Here is a 17887-nt window from a genome sequence, read left to right as displayed (position 1 = left end):
AAAACGGCGCTTAGCAGGACAGGCCTAGTAAGCGAAGTGGGTGCGTGGCTCAGATCCACGTTTGCCAGGCGATTTATCCGCCGAGGAATCACTATATGCTAAGGCTTCCTGCTCGGTAAAAATATGTTCCTTTTTATTGTGGCTCATCGTCATCACTGATATAGTACGCCACACATCCATGTTGGGTCGTCGGTTCGAGTGCCTTAATCCACTTCGCTTTAACGCCATAGGTCGTGGGCTCGACTTTGACCACAGGTCGAGGGTTCGACTCTGATCAAAGGTCGAGTGTTAGAGTGTCGACGATGTCACTATACACAATTTATGGGGTTTTACGTGCCAAAACCACGATGTAATTATGAGGCACGCCGTAGTGGGAGACTCCGGAAATTTGGACCACCTGAAGTTCTTTAGCGTGCACCGAAATCTAAGTACACGGACGTTTCCGCATTTTAGCCCCATTGAAATGCGGCCGCCGTGGCCTGAATTCAATCCCGTGAGCTCGTGCTTAGCAGCAACAACACCATGGCCACTAAGCAACCGCAGCGGGCTGTCGAGAATGCCAAGTGGAATACAAATTGGAGATATTGCTAGTTCGCCCATATCTCCAAGTGGGTTCGACTTCCACAAAAGGTCTTTGGTAAGAGGGCCATAATTTACTCAATAATTAGCGCCCTAATTAATGTTGTCCTAATTAACCACACAGGCCGCGGGTTCCACTGTCAACCTTCAAAATGCCAAGTGCAATCCAACTTTGGTATATCGCCAGTTCACCCATATCTCCAACTCCAAGTGGGTTAGACTCGCACCAAAGGTTGTGGGTTCAAGTGCCTTATTTTACTCTATCTTAATTAGGCGTCCCATGTTTCACTTCATTTCCTTTAATACCATAAGCAGTAGGTTGGACTGCCGACGCTCACGATGCCAAGTGTAATCCAACTCGAATATATCGCCGGTTTGCCCATACCTCCAAATGCGCTCGACTCCCACCAATGGTTGTGGGTTCCAGTGCCTTAGTTAAGTCTGTGTTAATTAATTGTGCCTTATTTCACTTCATTTCAATTACTATCAAAAGTTATACTCTCGACCTTCAACACATCAATGGGATTCCAACTAGGAGACATGGCCGGCTCGCACATATCTCGAAGTGGGTTCGATTACCACCAAAGGTCGTGGGTTCGACTACCTATGAACATTGGCGTCATAAACTGGACATGTATTTTTCATCCAATAAATTGTCTAAGGCTTTCACCTCGATAAGCCAGCTTGTTCACGACTACATTGCTACCTATATGAGACGCCAGCCTTTGGGGCACGGTCGGTGAAAGACGACTACACTGTACAAAGCGTTGCACCCCTTGGGGTGTATATTTGCCACACAGCAATAATCGTCATCTGTCTTGCTCGCATTTCCTTTCTTTAACGCTGTGAGCCCGGTACTTTCAAGTCACTTAGAACTGAGGTTAAACAGCGCGAAAAAGACAAGGACACAAGGAAACAAATACCAAATCACGCACGGCAAGCGAGTTATCAGCATGACAGAGCATTCTCGACAGGAAAGTAATGAGCGCAGCATTTTTAACTATTAGAATGTCGACTATTATGCATATCTATTATATTTCCATAATTGTAGCTCATGATTTTGCAAAGAACTCCTAAACATTCTAACAAATTCATGCAAGCTTTAAATTTATATTTTGAATTTCTTCAATTCAGATGCTCCGACACGCACTTGACACAAGGAGCGATATCTGTTTTAGAGCACAGTTACGGTGTTCTAAACGTTGCGCTTCTATTTCTTTGGCCACACCGTTTTTCGGCATTATTTCTAAAAAATTACAAAGCCTAAACAAAAGATGCGCTTCTAACAGTCACTAAAATAAAGCTTTCTCTTTCGAAAGCAGCACGTTTCATTCAAACTTGTCCAGGGACTGTTTACTAAATATGTTTCCGCGTTTTACGTGCATTTCAATAGGCGAACTCGAAGTTATCTCCGATCTAAAGCATCCTTCTAAGCGACATAATTACACGGCTCATTACACACGATTATTTCTAAAGCTGCCAAAACGTATAGCATAGCTTGCATAAAACAACGTAAGTACTTTTCTCAGCAATTGCCTAAGCCTTTTGAAGGCAGTGCGTTGCTTTTCAAGAAAAAAAGGTAAAGTGTTGTTGTGGGCATAGGCAGATATTTTTTATTAGCTGAGCATATTTTATTTCTTTCATAAATGCAGCACTTCGAAAATCTGCAGTATGAAGTTCGCAGCCCAGTACGCCATTAATGAGAACTCTATCACAATTTTGTAAAATACAGATAGCTATTAATTTATAGCGGAGAAAATGTACGTATCATACACGGCTCTGAAATAAACAACTAGTTTGCGAGTAGGACTTTTACAAAACCGTCATAATATTCTAAGATTTTAGGACAGATGCAAAACCCTGCAATAAATTTTCCTGCTAACTTGGCTAACTTCGAAGCGTTGTCGTACTTTGCTGATGTTGCACGGCTGCACCTCGCAGGCCAACTCTGGTGCTACAAGGAGAGGCGTGGTTGCGGGAGAATTTCGCCGCCGGCTTTGGTCTCGCTTTTGTGACGGGCGCACAACACACCAGACCCAGCCGCTCCTTTCTACGACAACATGCGCTCATCCTTTAAGTGGGGCAACGTCACGTAGCATCTCAAACTGTCACCTGTCAGCGCGAAGGACGGAGGACACTGGCGAGCTAAAAGGTTTATGAGAAAATTGTTGCTGTGAGAGACGACGCGGCCGCCAAGCGCGTCAAAACGATAACATTGTCGAGGGAAGGACGTTTTTCATTTTTTGGATCTCTAAGTGCGCCTAATGGATATCGCTTTGGGCTACAGCGCTGCGGGATCTTTGTCGAAATTCCACCATGGACATGCGTCTTTCATTTCAGTACCATTCAAGCTACGTAGCCGGTTGCTGGATGGTACAAAATGAATCACGGGAGAGGTATTTTACGCACAAAAGCTATACGCTGAAATTCGAAATCAAGGCATTTCCCCGAAGGATTTGAGCGCCTCGAATTTGCGTGACTGCTTAGCTACATTGGTCTAATAAATAGCACAAACAAAATCAACTCTCTCAAACTTTATTTGGCAGCGCTTTCAACATTTTGCTGGCCAGGAGGGTGCGCTTGTTCAAACTATGGGAAGTAGATGATGTGCGAGCAATACTTCACTTGAACAAGCAAGCAAACGCACCAATATCTAGCCATGTTTGATGCTATAATCAGAAACTGTATATGGCTTACGACCGCAGCTTCTATGAGTCGCGCAGTCGATAATGTATTTTTTCGAAGCAACATCTTCATCGAATATCAGGGCGTGGAACTTCACGACACCTCTGTAGACACTGGCAATAAATCTGCTTGCTTTATTATTTCAGTGGTGTTTGGGCCATAGAATAATTAGATTATATCTACAAATGTGTCACTGTGAATAATGTAATCAACAATACACCGCAGTAGCATTGCTATCAGGGCATACTGGATATGCTCATATAGTAAGGAATTTTGCGGCGGATTCAACGCGCATTCCTTTCTTTCTTCTGTTTTTGTACTTACCTATGTCTGTATAGTAACATAAGAAATAGCGAAAATTTGGAATGATTGTGAATTGTGTGCCATGTGCAGGCGTTTTTCATAACTATATTATCCGTACCCACCATTTTTGTGCTTGTGTTCATATTGCCGAGCAAAAAAACTCTACAATAGGATGAACAGTTGCTTTATAATATGCATCTGGTGGCCAGCGTTTGGGCAAAAGGCCAGACTTACGAATACTTCGCGGCAACGTACGTTGCATTATGATTTCAGGGTGTCTAAAAGAATACGCTTCTACGTTTACTAGAAAAATAAATTACCTCTCGGGCATTCCTCTGCTCTCTTCTCGCTTTCGCGCTGTTTTACTAAATGGGGAATATAAAACGCGAGTGTGGACAACGGGAGCTCTGAAAATGCAAAGATTTCCGGGACGCTGCCCAGGGCGTTTGCACTCGCTGGATAACGCAGCCCTGAGTGGCAGCGAACGGGCGATTTTCTGCGTGCGGTTCAAGGTGTTTGACCTTATAGCACAGGTAGGGGGGATCAACCACGATGGTGTTAGAGAAAGAAACTTTTGGGCAACGCTAGCAGTAACGTGTAAATCTAAAACTCAATCTCTTTGTTTTCCCACGCCTGTGCTGTAATAAATAAAGTCAATTTAATCCTGAAATAAAAAAAAAATCACTGGTGATCCCTGCCTTGCGAAAGTCGATGCCCCGCGAAGCTGTTGCAAAACTATCGCAAATGCTGATGAGTATAATGAGCATTTTATTATGTTAGGTGAATTGTGTCGGCAATCGCATTCTGGTCGCTGTGGTTGAGTGTGATAGGTTAGGCAACAGTTTTTTTGGTACGTTCTTGGTGACTGTAAAGGAGATTTGTTAGGGTTCGTAGCGACCGCCGGTTCTACGATGCACCGAGCAGTTCCCGAGCTCGAGCTTCTGCTGGACGCTTGATGCTGCCGATGCTGCTGACCCAGTGCGCACGTTCGTTACCTTCCTTACAATGGCCCCACGGAAATAAAGGAGCCATCCTGGCGACTTAGTTTTCTGGAAGGACGGTAGAATGGTGATACGGCTTGAGACGCTGAACATGAACGACTTCGCGGTTACGACGTCGCATGTCGGACGGCGGCGTTAGCGGCTCAATCAGGTAATTCACGGGTGATGTTCTCTCGAGAACGCGGTATGGCCCGTCGTACTTCGGAAGGAGTTTTGAAGCGAGCCCAGGCGTGCGGTGTGGCACTAACAACCAGACGAGAGCACCCGGGAGAAAAGTGGGAGTCGAGTTCTGGGCATCGTGAACGGCTTTTTGACGGTTCTGGTCGTCCGAGGTGAACCGGCGGGCCAGCTGGCGACATTCCTCGGCGTGTCTGGCGGCTTCCGAGATCGGCAGGCATTCGGATGGTTCTGGCCGGTAGGGCAGAATGGTGTCGATTGTGTGCGAAGGATGACGGCCGTAAAGAAGGTAAAAGGGTTAGAATCCGGTAGTGGCCTGAGTCGCGGTGTTGTAGGCACAGGTGACAAACGGAAGAACGAGGTCCCAATTGGAGTGATCAGGTAAAACATACATGGCGGGTATGTCACCAAGAGTTTGATTAAAGCGTTCCGTGGTACCGTTAGTATGTAGGTGATAAGCAGTGAATTTACGATGAACAATAGCGCATTGAGCAAGCAGTTGTTCGATGACTTCAGATAAGAAGGCGCGGCCTCTGTCGCTTAAAATTTCACGTGGACCTCCATGACGAAGGAGAAAACGGTGAAGTATGAAATTGGCGACCTCCTGCGCTGTAGCATTTGGTAGAGCAGCGGTCTCCGCATAACAGGTCAAGTGGTATACCGCAACGATTATCCACCTGTTGCCGGTAGGAGTCGACGGAAGTGGCCCGTAGAGATCTACGCCCACGCGATCAAAGGGTAGGGATGGGCATTGCCAAGGCTGGAGTTCACCGGCGGAGGTGTGCGGTGGCGCTCTACGGCGTTGGCACTCACGACAAGAGCGGACGAACGTCCGAACGAAATTGTACATTCCCCGCCAGTAATAGCGGCGTCGAAGTCTTTCGTAGGTTTTGAAGACTCCCGCGTGGCCACACTGAGGGTCGACGTGGAACGAGGAGCAGAGCTCTGATCGCAAGATTCTCGGAATGATGAGTAACCAGGTGCGTCCCTCTGGGGCATAGTTGCGTCGATATAGTAGCTGGTCTCGAATCGCAAAATGAGGAACTTGGCGCCGAAGCGTACGTGACGCTGGAACTTTCGACGTATCCGAGAGAAGGTCGAACAGAGATGCAGTCCAAGGATCATTGCGCTGTGCAGCAGCGATAGTGTCAACGTCCAGAGAGGATAATGTGCTCTCGCAGGAAGAATCGTGACTGGCCTTCGGGGGAAGCGGTGATCTGGATAGCGCGTCAGCGTCGGAGTGCTTTCGCCTGGAACGGTAAACCACGCGAATGTCATATTCTTGGATTCGCAATGCCCAGCGGGCAAGGCGGCCGGATGGATCTTTGAGCGTCGACAGCCAGCATAGTGCGTAGTGGTCGGTCACTACGTCAAACGATCGGCCGTATAAATATGGGCCAAACTTGCCAAGCGCCCACACAATGGCCAAACACTCCTTTTCTGTAACGCTGTAATTGGTTTCCGCCTTGGTTAACGTGCGACTCGCGTATGCGAGGACGTATTCTGTGTGGCCAGGTTGACGCTGTGCCAACACAGCGCCAAGGCCAGCAGAAGCTCGAGCTTCTGCTGCGCGCTTGATGCTGCCGATGCTGCTGACCCAGTGCGCACATTCGTTATCTTCCTTACAATGACCATTAAATCCAAACAATTCTGTACTGTCAGGTTGGTTTATTGGAGTCGGTACAGCATAACGAGTACAAAGCTGTCCCTGATAAACGACAAAAACCAGACCTTCATGTCGGCTTTCACAGTGTAAACAGTGAAGTCACCGACGATAACACTGGCGTGTCTCGCTTTTGTTTTACCCACAAAAAGTGCTTTCGCATGAAGTTTTCCATGTCTGTCGTTCATAAAAGACATGTTTTTGCCGCAATTTCACACACGCAAAAGGAAGACACATAAAGACAACATGGGTGGCTTGATGTGTCTTTTCTTGTGTGTTAAAATGCGGGGAAAACATGTCTCTTAGCAAGCACCAACTAGGCCAACAAGCAGTTCTGCTGCAGCGTATGTGAGTCTTCCATATTGAGGGGTTGATGTAGATTGTGAAGGTGAGCAGGCCTTCGCTGGTCGCGATATCACATACATCAGCACAGTCAGCGGCATTCGTTCCTGGCTCTTGTATCTTGTTCAGGAGCTTTTAGGGTTGCAGAGTCAAATGTTGTTTTGCATACATGGCAACACTGCCGGCTCTTTGACAAGCTGCTTTGCATGTGAAATCATAGTGTATCCAGTGACCTCGAATTGTTTGCCCGAACAAGTTTCGGAAAGCTCAGGAGAGGTACACCTTTGATGATGGAATGGCGTGTAACATCAATGTGACAGACTGCAGATTCAGAGCAGCAAGGACAAGCGCGTGCGCTTCGTTGGGTATGAAGTTGCACAATTTGGAGACCATCGGGAGGTGATGATCGTCCAGTGGCCTAAATTCCTAGTATAGTGCACAGTGGTTGTTTCTCTTGCTGAGCTACAATTTGCAGTTATTCTTTGCGTTGGTGATGGTGGTCTATGTCTGTGCATAGATTCCATGCTATATACACCGATTTTGAGGATGTTGCTTGTCGTACTTGTAGACGAGCTTTAAGCATTGAGTATGTTAAGCACTGTGACTTGTTTACAGTCACTGCACTTGTCTGTCTGTTCTTTTTCTAACTCACGACGGGGAACTGTTTGCGTTTGCAGGTCACTCCCGTCTTATTGTCTAAGGTAATTGTGATGAATCGTAGCTCGATGGGTAACGAACCTGTTGTAATTTTGACGCATCGTGTATCGGCTTTTTCAGGAGTCTTCGGGCTTTGATCTGTGCTACCCGAGCAGCATGGCATTCGTCAAACTTTGATCATAAATTATGCGCTTTCGATGCATCTCATACGTTGACCTCAATCCCCCTCAATGCATCCACAACCACATTCACGAGGGAATTCTAAACATTGCTGTTGTAGCTGAGCAGGTAGGTTTTGTCCCTGGAAAGCATAATGGTGTCACGCAAATCGGACATTTCTGTGTCTGCCTTTTTGGCTACTTTAGCCGCTGCCATTTCATATTCCTTCTTGGTCCATGACCAAAATTTTCATACATGCCACGGGCCTCGCGTACGTAGCACACACGCTGTAGGGCGACACGCGTGTTCAATTCAGCTGCATCGTCGTTGGAGCAGCACTGCATTGAGCTCGCGCTAATGCCTATGCGTCATCGGCAGTTACGAACCAGTTGTGGATAAGTTTGGCTTCCCCCAGCGTGACAGGTTTGCCCTCTCCGAATTTTATTAGAGTACCGGAGAAGGTGGTGTCACTCTGTCGTACGACCTGAATCAAAGTGAACTTAAAGAGGTGGTGTTATTTGACGTCGGTACTGAGTGCATTGTCGTGTCGACTTCGCTTCAAGATTTCTCTGGCTCAAACCATATTCTATTGTCATAGATCACTGGACAGGGTCACATTAAGTCATCCAAATAGTGGACCATAATTTAGGTGATTTGTTTCAATCTCGAGTTGATGCGGGCAAAGTTGCCGAAACAGAGCATTTCGTCTACGGTGACTCACTTAACGTTCCGGAACACGTTGCGGTAGGTATTGAGGTCACTGTTCGAAAGGATTAGTTTGCATGCTGAGTGTAATGTGGTGCCTCAGAGTACAACTGCAGTTTTTCCGGTTCTCGCACAAACCACGTATGCACTGTGAGTCTCGCAACCTCCGGTGTTGTAGTATCTGTTGTACACCTCCATGATCAGTGGCAGCACAAACGTCTTACCACACCCTTCTGGACCTCTAAAGGAGACCCATCATTGTTCGGATCCATGTGTATTGATGTTAGGCCTGACTTTGTGGATGATATCACACTGTTCAGCAGTAGTCATCCTCATCATGTTACAAAATTAATCCATGGCAAGTATTCCTGCCCTCTTCCTTATGGCCGCGCACGGTGTGCCCTTCGTCATTATGGCCGTGTATTCGAGATCACCTGAAACATCCATGTGGTCATTGTAGTCGATACGAACATCGATGTTATCCCATCTGGAAGGTTTCATCCCTCCTTTGTTTTGTATGAGAGACCTGGCCATTTCTATGCTTTTTTCATAGTCTTCATACATGGAGCACTGTTTTGTTTATCCGTAACGGATTGCAAATGCTGCTCATGAATGTTAACAAAAATGTTATCCAAACTGTCAACTTCTCGTTTCCGCGGATAGTAGCGCAGGACTCTTTCTATTTTATAAATGAATTGGTCATCGACAGCCTAGTGTCTGTATTTTGTTATGGCCAATGTATCTCCGAAATTTTACACTTTAGTGCTCGTGTTCAATTGATACTTGGATATAAAGTCTGTCAGGCACACATCGTGAATATATTTGGGTCTCTCTCTATATTTTTGAACTATGTTACGATTCCACACTTGCATTCACTTATCATCAAAGTTTTTAGACTCCATCTGCTCCTTAGTTTATCACACTCGAATTCTCTCATCTGGAAGACACGTGAGAATATAAGTTGTATCCCGGTTATTGAGAGGCGTTGGTTGCTTGAGCAGAAACAAGGCTGCTTGCTGCTTCCTGCGCCATTTCATTGTTTTGGGCATCGACACACCTAAAACCTCCTAAGCTTGTTTGTAACCCACGCTAGGATTTATCTCGATTATGCTAACGATTGTCTTGGGGTGATTGGCCATCCTGCAATGCACCTTCTTTACGTACTCGACGACGTACCTAGTACAGACGCAATAATTCAGGATGGTCTCGATATCTATGTTTCAACTTAGAACGAAGCTCCTCGAGGGGTTAAACACGTTTATTTATTTATGCTGTACCATACGTGTCATTACAATGCATATCCTAGAGAACTGCGCTCGGAGAATCTCTACATATTCCTGCTGAGAATTTGCATTGAACTGCTGCGTATCGTCGCATGCAGCGTGCTCTAGCGTTCTGTGCATATCTGCTTACGCATCAGCTGTGTACGCCCCTCCGTTTCATTGGGATTTTTCATTTGTGGAAATGGCGCTATCACCATAGTTTTGTCGCTTGCTATGAATGGGGCCCCAAAGCGGCTCACTTCCTTGCTCTTGTAACACGTGTGTGTGTGCTGGTGTATTTGTGCTTTTTTCTGGATAACAAACATGTCTCCAATGAGACTACGAGTCCGACCATGGTGAGTGTACCGGGCATGGTCATGCTCAATTCGTCCTCCGCTGTATGATCCAGCCACAGGAGAATGTGAACATGAGGACTTCCCCTGCGCTGGAATTCCACACACTTAAAGTAATCCACAACAGTGTGAACGGTGACACTGCTTTGTGCGTCAGAATATTCAGAATTACACTGAACAACCGCTTGGCCTAAATGGTACACACAACAGGGTCATCGTTAACTAGTTCCTTCCCTGTCGAAGGGCCGAAGATTGTCTAGGAATATTAGCAACTCGGCGTCCCCCTAAACCTTCAATTATTCGAGGATTGTGAACAGATGATCCCAGTGCACCTCCCATAGCGACATTGTTAAAAACGCTGTTGGTTACCGTAGTTGTCGAATCACAGCAACCACTTCCTTCTTTCGTTCTATCCAGTAATGTTCGGTGCTTGGTACGCCACGCATGAACCACATGTTTTGGTGAATCGCTGGCTGTAGGAAGTCACCGTGTTCGAGCTGTTTCCGCGTGATCCTGCTTGTATCGTCATTGATGCGAAGTGTTATCGTGTTTTGATCTGCTGTTCTGTACCGGATGACTTTCATTGCAAATGATTTCCATGTACAAAAAATGTACAAGTCGACCATGCCCAAGATACGTGCCAGCTGCACGCCCCTCCTATCGGTGCGCCGAATTTAACTTGTGGCCCTTAATAAGTGCGTCACATCTCCACACTTGATTTTTCTTGGGTGGCCCAGGTATATCTCAGGGAAGGACAACTCTTCCGCATTTTCGTCATACAGAAGCGGTACAGGTACTTTTCCTTCTCCGGGAGCTATGAACAGGTAATCAGTATCAGGTTCACGGGCTACCAGATTTACGTCGGCGTAGACGTGCGTTTGGCTCGATGCATTCAAATTGCGACAGAACAATGCTGGGAGTTATCCAATTATTCCGCATCGGCCCATTTCTCTATTACTTCATCGTCATTGTTCGCTGCATCCGGCATGCTCTGAAATGTACTTGGGTTGAACCTGATGTTATGATACTCGTAAAAGGGACTCGCAAAAGAACGTCAAAGGAAAATGTTATATTTGCTTTCGTGACTAACTCATGCAGGTATGTGGGTTTCGTCATAAGAAGACGCTTGATGTGTACGTTGAAGGCGACGTAGTCATTGGTGTGTCTCGGTAGGGTTTGCACAGTAGTGACAACATTTACTGGCATAAAGGGATGGACAATTGGGCGAGTTTGTACGGCAACATATTCTTGATGTATAGCGCGAAAGGGTCGTAGATAAAGAATAAAGGCAGACAGTACGAGCGCTGATTCGGAACTAAGTATTTACTGAAACGACTAACATATAAATGTGATTGCAAGAATCGTGGCAAGGAAATATCACATGGTTTAAATAATATCAGTTAGGAGATTAACATATCGAAGAACATATCCGAAACATATGAATTTCAATATCTTCTAAGGACGTGCGTGTCATCCCAGGTAGTGCCTGTTCTTGTTTAGTATTTTACAGCGAAAGCTGTTTTGGACGCTGATTGCAGCAGTCCTTTCGGATGCCGATTGTGTTCACCGCCTCCGCCGCCGGTATCCGGAGCAGTTGTCGCCGGGAATGAACAAACAAAAGAACCCCGGTCCCGCCAGGATCGAACCCGGGTCATCTGGGTGGGACTCAGCTAATCTACCACTGAGTCACGCCAGTTTTTGTTTTTTTCATTGGTGACTTTGACATTATGCACAAACAATACACAAAAGATAAAACAACGTGTCAGCAAGGATTTTTGTGGCACGATATATTAAATTTTTTTCAATGCTGCCAATTTATCTAGCATGTCAATCCATCCTGGCTGTTCAGGGAGTGCCTGATGGACATCCCTGAACCATACTACGCCTTCAATGAAGGGATCGCGTGTAGGTCGCAAATGGGCATCAGCATTGTTGAACTACATTCTAGCTTTCCACAAACTGAGAAGGCCCAGGAGCACTTTAGCGTCATACGGACTGCCCCCTGTTTCTACCGGTAATAAGATTCTTATCTTATTTCATGTAGCTCTAAATGTAACTTTCCTTAACGTCATTTGTTGCACATCATAGAAAAAGATGGGATCCCAGCAATCTAGAAACGAATGCTCTATCGTTTCAGGTTTCTTGCATAAGAAGCAGTTCCTTGACCACGGGACAAGAATATCTTTGCAATGCATGCATGTTTAACTATGAATGTATTATTGTGTAGTTTAAAGCGAAATGTTTTTACCGAAGGTTCTAGTGCCATTATTTTAGCCCTTTTTAGGAGATCTCGGGCCTATACGGTTTGCCATACGTTAAATCGGTACAGGGAGCAAAGTGTCTATTAGGTCCTTATACAGTTTTTTTCTAGAAATATTGACGAGATTGAAAGCTGCACATGCAACATTATGTACGCAAGCATGACATCTCGTTAATGCATGACATCTTTTAACGGCGCCATGAATTGCTTCACACCTGCATAAAACAAATCCTGGAAGGCGACCACGTAAAAGCGCTTGCATGACTGTGCGAAGGAACAAATCATTCTGATCGCGAAGGTACATAACGTGCGACACTTGTCCAACAAATAAATGTGCGAACCCAAAGCCCTCTCTACGGGCAAGAACAACTTTGTGCTACAGGCTTTTTCCCATGTCAATGCCCACATGAAAACGGCGAACACACACTTGATTTTTTGGATGTTGATCCGCGAAGCACACAGCACATTCATGACATACCATATCGTAGAGGTAAATAAGAGAAATAAAAGAGAAATAGGTTACAGAGTTTGGCACGCGAGAACATTGTCAGATGTCACCCTTGCGTGCATTAGTATTTTTCCTTTGCTATCCCCTCTTGTTCATTCCACTACGGCTCCGGGTCGCGAGAAGAGTCGAGAGGCACGCCTAGATACGTCGTTTTAGTGGTTGACCACCGAAGTCGAGAGTAGTAGTCTGGCGGTTTCTCCCATTAACCATGCCACAACCCATAACTCTTCTCATTTATTTGCGCCTCGGCGCATTTGCCGAAGGTTTGAACTACCGCCACGGCCTCACAAATAATGTCTCTGTTTGAACAGAATATGACACTGTCATCGGCATACGCCAAAATTTTCACATGTGTTGACTGCAACGTGAAGCCCGCTATCAGTCCATTATTCTGGGTGGCCTTGCAAAAAGGCTCCAGGTAGGCCGCCAACAGCAGGGGTGACAGCGGACACCCCTGCCTCACAGAAGACCACAGTTGCAAGCTGTCAGTCAGGTCCCCGTTTACAATGACCCGAGTTGAGCAGTTCGCGTATGCCATACTGACGACACCGTCTGGTATTAGGTTTTCTACTTAGGAATGCTCTAATATGGAGAAGAGAACGTCGTGGGAAACTCTATCGAAGGCTTTAGCGAGATCTACAGTCTTTAAAAAAGCCAGCGAGAAAGGAGGAACTACTCGTTTTTCTTCTTCAGGCCGGTGAGTTCCTCCTTCACACGGAGTTCACATGTCGCGCCCTCTTGTGGCAATCAAAGGGGAGAAACGTTTCTCTCTTGCGTGCGTATCTTGCGTCGCTCCCGCCGGCCACCCGAACATCGGCTACAATAACTTCTTTTCGACAGGAAGTAATGCCAAGTAGCAAAGTCTGAGGTCTAAACATTGCATGACAAGAAAGCACCAGTGTCAAAGCTCTAGCTCAAACAGGAGCTGCGATACGAGAATAGTTCAACTCAAAGCAGCTCCCGGCTGCTGACGCACAGCGAGACAAGCCCACATTCAGGCATCTCGGCCTGGACACCGCAGATATCAACGAGTCTTTCTGGTTTGATGCCTCTTATTAGGATGAGGAGAATGTTAAGCTATCTAAAATGTATCAAGTTGTGGCCATTTTGAAGTGCCATCCGCGACGGCTTCGAAGGGAAAACAAAATACGTTAGCTGGTGCCGTCGGCACATAGATAGGCGGTGTGCGCGCATCACCACCCCAAGCGACGCCATGAAATCCACAGCTGGAACACAAACTCTGCAACCAGAGCAAGGAGGGGCTCGAGCGCCCGATGCAACAAGATATACAACTGTATATCCAGCGTCACTTGCGTGCCGGTTCTTCTGCGTATGCGCCCGCCAGCGGCTGCTGCTTCTGATGCATCATGTAGTGCGCACTTCACTACAGAGACAGGAAGCACCGACCAACAATAGAAGATGTATTTCTTAAAAGTCAGAGTACAAGCAAACGTACAAACAAAACGTATTCAGAAAATACGTTAGAAAAAAATGCTTTTACAAATTGCGGACTTGCGCGTTGGAGTTTTGCACAACGGAGTCTGTAAAGAAAAAGGCACTCTGAAGATAACATGTCGAGGGACAATTGACAATTCTAGAAGGCTACAGGGCGCTGTCGAACTCGAACGTCGGTACAAAGTGAAACCACCCTCTCCCTAGCAGAAAGCACGGCAAGCACGGCGCAGACATAGCTTTGCAGTAGAAGCGAACGGAGAGAGACGGCATTGTGCAAAGTCTGAGCTATCCTTCCCGGTCACTTGTCCCGACGGTATTTACGCTATGGTAGCATTTGCAGCGTAATAGACTGTATCGCCACAATCTTCGTTACCACGACTCTCGTGGAGATGGATATAACACAACAGACACCAGCAGTTAGCCTTCTGATATAGTCAATGGTGAGCGCGGTCAGCCAAACCAACCGCGGTGAGTAATCATTCGTTCTCGTATGTAGCACTATCCTGACATCACTGCCAGTAACTTCCATCATACCCTCGTTGGATGTTATGCTAGTATTTACGTCCACTCTCCTACAATATCCTTACAAATCGCACGCTGCGGCTAAGCCTGTAGCTGCGAACGACGTCCTCGACATAGCCGAATACTTTTACTCTGTGGACAGGAAGGCAAAACATGATTTCGAAGACTTACTCGACACCGGTGGCTTCAGCATCCCGGTCAGATTCATCCCTACGCTATACACCTTGCCTCAATGCCAGCTGCTGGGAGCTGCCGGCATACCGCGCGAAGACTCGCAAGTACCCGCTTTGCAGCGGGGCACGGAAGCCGCGGATTGCAGATTGTTTGCCATTTATGCATGAAATTAGGCTAGAAAACGTTGATGCGATCTCAACAGAATGTATTTTGCAAACGGCAGCGGTTCTTGAAGCGCCATCCGCTAGTGCTTCGAAGTGAAACACCTAGATCACCGTCACCACCTTGTTGATAATTGAAAGACGCTAGTCAAAAGCGTTCATTATAGCGCGGTTCTATATTAGCAGGTATGTATGCATTTGCAGTACCTAACAGGTGACTATTTCCAAACAAGTATTCTATAGAAATTTATTGCTGAATTACGTATAACAGAGAGTAACTCACTGGCACCTCAGTGGTCGAAACATCGTGGCTATATAAAAAGGTTCCAAGGGATGTGGCTGTGCTCAGTGGAGCAGCGTTTATGCATGTGCTGTGTGTCGAGTGTTGTGGTTGCTCTGTTCTGCGCACTATACCTTGTTGGGTTGCTCTGTCGTGACTGGAGCAGTGTATGCGTTGTGTTGCGATTAATATGTCTGTGCTCTGTTGCTCTGTTGTGACCATAGAGTCTTTACCTTACCGAGCGGAATATTCTAAATAAAGTAGCAGCTTCTTTTTCTTTAGTGTTCCTGTATATGCTCCTGCAGGGAGCAGAGTTGCGCATAAATTTTCCGGCGCCGCTCGCACTGTTATTCGCCGAGCGGCGAATAACAGTGCGAGCCATTACGCACACTCGAAGTTCAGCGGACCGTCGAGCGTGCGTAGCAACGATCAGGTCCGAGTTGCAGCAGATATAGTATTCGACGATATTAAGTTAATGATTTTAGTGCAGTGCTACGAAGCACATCATTTTGACACTTGTAATCCAGCATGACGGGTTGCAACACTCCAAACTGCACAAATCGCACGGAAGGTGGCAAAACTTTTTTCCGCCGTCCGCATGGACGAGGCCGGCCGGCTACGATAGGGACCTTGATATGCGAGGTGCGTTCGCCTTCGTTACAGCGGAGAGTTCGGCTTGTTTACACTAAAGCAGCATTTATCTTGAGTAACACTCCTGTACACGCTGAAATGCGTACGCCTGGCCTAAGAGGTTGTTCACTTGTGCAATTTTTGGTGCATATGTGCAGCGCGACACAGACGCGGTACAAAGAAAAAACAACACGTCTGTGGCGGCCTGCACCTATATACGCCAAGAATACTAAATTATCAACTTGCCCAATTCGTTGTGTTGCTTGTACGATTGTTCTAACTATGCGGCTCCAGAACAGTGTGTTAAAAACAGAGTAAATACTAGTAGGTATAATTTGCCCGCTGCACCCTGGCTTTTCTCTACTGTGTTCTTTCCAATTTTTGTCGGCGTTCTCATTTTTCATGTAAGGTTGATTGATGTACTGGTGTTCGTTGTTTTGTGGTAATCGAAAACATCGTGCGTTCCCGCTGATGAGAAAGCTGTTATAGCTTCATCGTTTACCACCCGCAATATGTTGCTTCTTCGATCAGCCTTAGCCGACCTGAGGAATGTAAAATTATTTTTGTACGTTTAATAAGCGCTGTGTTATAGTAAATTAACCTTAGTAGTATGAAGAGATAAAGAAAAGTATGTTGTCATATTACAGTCAGCAATGTGTACATAATTACTTTGCAAGTTTGCCATCTTATGTAATTATGTGCTATAAGAATAACCTGTTGTTACTCTTAATAACTTTTTACCTTTCAAGTGGCTTTGAATTGTGCCCCCCAAGGCTCCAAGAACTAGTACTCATCACCTGCTGCAACGAGCCAGTGGTCATCCATTCCCTTGTACGAAATAAATTGTATCTAGAAACTCGTGCATCTTGAATTTCTTTCCACTTGCAGAATTGCTGCTACGCAGCAGCTGCCAAGCATGCGGTATGAATCGTAAAAGTAAGCTTTGCAGAAACTGTGCGCATGTGAACATTTGAAATGCGTTTAAATTTACGTATATGTTACGCATATATCGAAAACGTGCACTGACAAACCTGCAGGCAGGATAGTTCTCTTGGCCACGATCATTATTCATCTTGTTTCGGCAGCCAAAATGTGCTCACATAATTGTCCGCCACACGTGCCGGGAGTTTTCTTGAAACACCCTATAAAACATTTCTTGCCTCCCGGCGTCCACGAGAAAAAGTTCATATGCATGCTGAAAAACATTGCACCGCTTTTTGTTGCAAGGTAATGCGCGTTTGCATGCGAACTTTTGAGCTGTTCGAGCCGCGGTTGTAGTCAGGATTTTATTTCGAGGGATCGAGGCGGGCCCTATTCCTATACGTACTTTCGTGCGTGTGTTTGTATTTGTGCGTGTATATATGTACATACAAACTTAAACTTTCGGGAGGTTGGCACCCCTCTGTATACGCCATTCGTTCGAGCGTAGCCTCCATTAAATGTGTCAGATTTCTCAGTGCTTGCGAATAATTGCCGCATGTAGCTCGCGACTAGCAGTCGAAGAAGCTAATGGAAGACCGCGCGGCATTTGCCTCCACCGCGCGCGAGGAGTTGCTTTACTGCAGAGCTGCAACACAAATTTGCACACTATTTGGATGAATGTTAAGAGCGCCCCTTTGGAACGGGACGGTGGGTTGCGCCACCAAGCTCTAGCTATTATACCGCCTAATGTCCTACCTAGGTTAAACAAGAAAAAAAAGCAATGTGAACTCCCACAACCAAATTTTCTCACCCCCTATTGCGAACTTTGCTTTTTTACGTTACCTTTTTTTGTCGTCTCCCTACTTTTCTTCCGCCAATCCTCCCATCGCCTCTTACTAATCCCTATTGCGGACATGTTTACTTTTCCACTGCTCTCGCTGAACCCAAGGGCTTCAAGGAGGCCAGTGGTGCCTAAATCAACCGCTGGGAAGGCGTCTTCACATTCTAATAAAACATGCTCCATAGTTTCCCTAGCATTAACGCTGCAAGTACATGCTTTTTCTTCCTTCTTATATCTCGCTTTATAGGT

The sequence above is a fragment of the Dermacentor andersoni genome, chromosome 7 (genome assembly GCF_023375885.2).
Source record: "Dermacentor andersoni chromosome 7, qqDerAnde1_hic_scaffold, whole genome shotgun sequence".
Classification (NCBI taxonomy): domain Eukaryota; kingdom Metazoa; phylum Arthropoda; class Arachnida; order Ixodida; family Ixodidae; genus Dermacentor; species Dermacentor andersoni.
The sequence above is the reverse complement of the archived record's forward strand: the minus strand, read 5'-3'. Positions refer to the sequence as shown.